This window comes from Daphnia magna, linkage group LG1, assembly GCF_020631705.1.
Source record: "Daphnia magna isolate NIES linkage group LG1, ASM2063170v1.1, whole genome shotgun sequence".
Lineage (NCBI taxonomy): Eukaryota > Metazoa > Arthropoda > Branchiopoda > Diplostraca > Daphniidae > Daphnia > Daphnia magna.
This window is the reverse complement of record NC_059182.1, coordinates 16816363-16822016: the sequence shown is the minus strand read 5'-3', so window position 1 is coordinate 16822016 and position 5654 is coordinate 16816363. Positions and strand designations below refer to the sequence as shown.

Sequence of the window (5654 nt, the reverse complement as noted above, 5' to 3'; positions counted from 1 at the left end):
AAAGAAAAAAAAATACACAACAAGAAGCGGCGTTATCTCCCGCTGTAAACTGATGCTGCTGCGTGAAAATAGAGAGAAAGGAAGTTTAAAAGAATTGAATATAGTATGTCTCTTAAGCTTGAACGACGTAATATACCAATGTGTATTTAAATGTCTGACGCAGTCGGAGGTTGACAAGCTGCTCAGAAGCTTTCCCGTGTGAACTGATAAAAAAAAAGACCAAAAATACCCAAATTGCCATTATAATACGTATAGATTTTTATGCACCAGAAGAGGGTTACTGCGGAAGCCTGTTCGATCGTCCGTATTAGGCCCTTTATTTTCGACTCTTTTCTATTATCAATTGAATTCTTTAGACTGTTAAATAAAGACAAATTTCAAACAAATCAAGTTCTGTTTGGTATATTTTATTTCCCTAGTCTTTCGATAGGCAAAAGGACTTGACGCAATCCGGCTTATTTGAATGGCAGCTAGATAACGCAAGAGCTCTTATATGGTGTGTAAATATACATACACACATAGTCTGACGTCGATCACAATGCACGTCATTACCGCCTCCTTTTGTCAGCCCAACCCTGCTGCGCGTACACACACACATAACAATCCTATTTCTTTTGGAATACTCCGCCAAAAGCGACTGGCAAATGACAGGATTCCAAACAGCTTGGAAATAACCGGAAAAAAAAAAAACGTTTTCATAATCCAATAATCGGTTCGTGATATTTGCCTCCTTCTCTGACCGCATTTAAATATCTGTTAGACAGACTATGGGGAGAAATGAAAAAGAAAAATGAATAAAAATGAATAGATAATATGTTTTTAAAAAAATACTATCGTGTTTGGAATAGTTGAGGTCACAGATCGTGTGGGAAGAAAGAAATCTATAAGAAAGACGAATATAATCAGTCGACGCACATACACAGACAATCTGTCTCTCTTGTCAGTCAAAATGTGAAGAGGCTTTTCAATTTTTCTTTTTAAGGGAGGAAAAGGAACTAAAATGAGAAGTGCGTGTGTATTCCAAACGGAAAAAGGGGGGACTTAAAAAAAAAACAAACAAAAAAAACAGCCAATGTTTTTAAGTATTTCAATGTATGCGCACTTGTACAAAGAGATATATCCTATAGCAAAAGTTTTAGCTTCGTTGTCTGTGCAGTTCTTGTATTATTGACAGTCATTCGAAAGTCTCTGTCAACATGACTATATAGCCTACGTTAGGACACACACAAAAAATGGGCGCTGGTTATTTGATTTATTCAAAAGCTTGCGAGTTCAGCCCGTGATTTCAGTGAGCCCTCCAAAGAGACCCATATAACTATTTGAACAGGACACTCGAAAAAAGAAGTATTTTATTTTTTTCTTCTCAAGCTCCGTATAATAATACAGCAGTCCTTCTGTTACTGTTGAAAAGTTTACTTTTTTTATTCAAACCAGCACAGCAAAAACTTGGACGACGAGTTTACTGGTCCAAAAAGTCGAAACTGACGAACGAAACCATATGGAGTTGATTTATACCGTTTTCGAGCCGAAATCTTTCGTCTGTGAAAATTATAAGTTACTTGATTGTGTCTACACATTTGGCGCTATTTTTTTCTACCCCCATGCAAGTAGGCCACTAGTCAAGTGACACAAAGACAATACAGCCTCTTTTACCCCAACTGGAAAGGAAACCAGAAAAACTTTGGCGCATAATAAATTACCCAGAACAACTCGTTGTCCGGCATACGGATTTCTTTCTTTCTCCATGTAGTTGACAGGAAAAGAAATGGGCCTTTAAAGAGTCGTATTGTGTTACTTGAAACTGCTAAAAACCAAATGACGTTTCTTCTTATGTACAGAAAAATTAAGAGCCGTATGGGGACAGCTTTAAGCTTTGCATATTCATTGCTTCCCTGAACAGTGAACACGATATACCGCGAAAATTGAACGTGTGCGCCAAACTATAATAAATTTTTTTTAGATTAGTCCGCCATTGTTGGATGGCAACGTTAAATGTTCTGGAACATCAGCACCTTGCAGAGTGGGATTTTTATTTATTAGCGAGGGCAATCTGGCGTGACTGAGCGTTTCCAGCAAATCTTATCCACACAGGTGATTAACGACTGAGGCTGTTCGCATGTCTCCACCAAGAAGGCGTTGTTGAGTTGGGTGTAACTGGTGTTACCGCTAGTTAGTCATCAAAAAGCACCGTTGGAAACGATAGTTATATACACTACCGGTTGATGAGCTGACGTCGAAATGGACGAGCAATCTCGACGGCCCATCGTTAAATCTGCAGAAGAAACAAATCAATTTCAAACTGGACAACATGCCGCATCTTATTTGGTTCACTAAAAATATTTAATCTCCATTCACAGCAGAACTTATTCATGTTAGGGACAGGTGTGTGTTATTTTACGCTGATTTGGGAAGTCCACGCGCAAGTGTTAAAGACCATCAGTTCGTTGTGTTGTTCTGTCTTAAGAATAGACGAACAGCGGAAAGACTAGTACGAACAGCTACAACTAGATGGCGATGGCTTTCGGTAACCCGTTTGAAATCGGTAATCAGCGGGAATTTCACCATAGTTGTTCGTGCACTGCATATCCAACGTTTTGCGTCAAGTCATCTCTCCACCCCTCCATCCTATTGTAGAGTATTGATTAATCTTTTTTTGTTGTTGCAGAAAGAACAAAATTCATGTCACACATCAACTGTTTATTCAAGATAAACTTTCATGTAAAAAATGTTACGTAAAGGCGATAAGAAAAATCTGATGGATGAAAAATAAGCTGATCCTATCGGCCTATGCTATAAATTTCAGAGTCAAAGTCCAGTGAACCGATGAAAAATTTATTATCATTTTATTATTTGAGCACAGAAGGCTTAAACAACTACATTTGTGAACCAGATTATGTCTCGGCTAAACAACATGTTTATGTACTAAATGTAAACTGGAGATTGTACAATGCGTGACACAAAGTAAGAGACTCGCTAAGTGGGAATTCCTGCAAATTGCTGGGAAATGGTGCAGCTTGCACGGAAACGAACCCTCAGGATCTCTTAATCAGTGATCGAAGCACAGTCTTTTTAACAACCCTGTCGCAGGGACTAAAGCCAATCCTTATATTTCAAGCAATTATCCTGGTTCAGCAAATCAGTATCAAGCAAAACTATTATACAACCTAGTAATCTTGCCAGGTTGCTGAATCCTATCAATGCTGTTTTTATAGGCACCCGCAGAGTGGGACAAACCTGCAAAGTGGGAAGAATCTCCTCTCGCACTGCCTGCCCCCACTTTGTTGCACGCTACTGCCTGGCAACAAATGTTGCATCATGTGCCTTAGTCTTGACAAAATATTAGACATGTACGTTCCAAAATCAGGACGAGCTGAAAAAATCAGATGCGCTCACCGGTTAAATTATTTTTTAAGTTTATGTGATCCATCGACCTGTTAAGGATTTCCCCTTAAGGTATTACACAACGTAGCAATCATGTTACGTCGATTTCAATGCTGTTCGACGGAAGGAAAGGTAGGGAACGCTTCAGCGACTTCCGTCAATTTTTCGACACTCTTCCGTTTTGCAACAAAAACGGACGTCATTCTAATGTACGCAGCCGTTTTGGCTGCAATGTTAAATGGGTTGCCTTCCGTTAATGGTGTTACTTTGGGAGATCTGGCTAATATTATAATTGCATTTTCTGACTCCGGTGCAAATTATACTACAGGAGTGCAACGAGTGACATCACCAACACCTCAGGCTGTCTTCTTCCTCCCAACACCAACTGCAAACGGCCCGATTTTTCAGTAATTTCTATTTCCATTCCAAATACGTTTATGTATTCTAAATAATGTTATTCTGTTGATCGCAGGTTGTTTTACAGATAAGTGATGATATTATGGACTCTGTGGCTGTCTTTGCAATTGGCACCACTTGTCTCGCACTGTTTTCGGTTTTGTTTAATTTATCTTTATCACATGTTTAAACATCTCAGCCGAAAATCAAGTGATTATCATTATTTTAATGTTTTAAATTATTTTGAATATAATTTTCGTTTGTATCAGATTTATAGATTGCAGGGCTGCGTGTCGTGAAATCCATTTTGTCCCAGGAAATCAGTTGGCGCGACAAGAGAACGACAGACGGAAAGGCCGTTCGTATTTCAGAGTACGTCTAACAATTTCTATTTAGATTATCCCTAACCATTAAGCCCAAATTCTTCTGTAGGGACTTGGCGAAAAGTTCAAGATGGAATCGGTGAGAAAGTAGGACTTACCATCTCGTACTCTTCAATTGCCATCAGCTACCTCGTAACCGCCTTTTATTTTGGCTGGGGTGTAACTGCCATTGATTACATTAGTCGCTTTGCCCGTCTGACTATCACCGCCCTGGAATTTTAGCCAAAATTCAATCGACCAAATAAATTTCAGCCAAAGAAACCGAAACTTACACCTCGGCTGGAAGTTTAGCTGAAGAAATCATTGGAGCCACATTAAAACAGTAAACATGTTCAACGCTCAAGTAAAAGAAGCCAAACAGTTTGAAGCTTCCTTATTATGCGACCCGCCGAACGGCAGGAATTAAACGAGGGGGCTGGCCGACGGCAATTGGAAGCCGGGTTTTGTTTGGGTCCTCACTTACGCCAGCTATGCTCACATTTTAATAGGTGCGGCTATAAAGCTCATCCTGCAATCAGTTGCGTAATAGGAAAACACTAGCAAATACGATGCTGGAATACTCAACATTGTTTTCTTCAACATACTGTCCGTACGCTGCATAGCTTAAAGTCGGCAAACTGCTCCTTTTCTCGAAACGTTTTCAGCAGCTCGCGTTGCAACTGCGGAAGTCAACGAATCTGTATCAAATACCAGTGATAGATAGCTCTTATCCGTTGGAAAACGATTGACAAACATCGAAGGTCACATCAAAATGGAGAACGTACATTTCCTTATTTCCCGTCCGGATATTGCCCGTTCTACGCGGGATCGGTTTCAGTAACAAGTGGACACGAGCATTGGCTCTAGTCGCAAAGTCGTTGCGGAAAATCCACTTGTATTCAATTACTACAACGATTTTACGATCCCGCTCGAGGCAAGATCACAATCGACAGCCACGGCGTCAAGTTCAACAAGGAGTTGGTTGCGTGAAAACATTGGCGTCGTCGGACAGGAGCCTATTGTTCTGTTCGGCAGTGATTATCCGTGACAACGTTCGATATGGACATCCAAATTATGATGACGTCTCTCAAGGAAGATATCGAACTTGCTGCAAAACAAACCAACGCTCGCGATTTTATTGCATCTCTGCCCCATTCTTACGATACTCTGGTGTAGGAGAACATTGGCGCTCATCTCAGTGGCGGACGAAACAACGCATTGCAATCGCTCGTGCTCTCATTCGCGATCCGAAAATTTTATTATTCGATGAAGCTCGTGACACTCGACACGAAAAATTGCGAAGCTGTCGTTCAATCAGCTTTAGACAAAGCTCGGCAAGGGACGGACTACGTTGATCGTTGCGCATCGACTCACCACCATCCGCAATGTGATACCGTTCTGGTATTCAGCAAGTAATTGTAATTGAGGTGAATTCAGGTATAATTTCAGGTTGGAATTTATCCCCAGATGTCAAACTGTATTTTAGGAGAAACCATGATACTAGCAATGCATGGC

The 5654-nt window shown here is 40.4% G+C and overlaps 1 pseudogene; it reads left to right on the top strand.

Annotated features, from left to right (window-relative positions):
* Window positions 1–2947: 2947 nt before the first annotated feature.
* Window positions 2948–5565, top strand: LOC123475596 (annotated as a pseudogene).
* The last annotated feature ends 89 nt before the right edge of the window (window positions 5566–5654 follow it).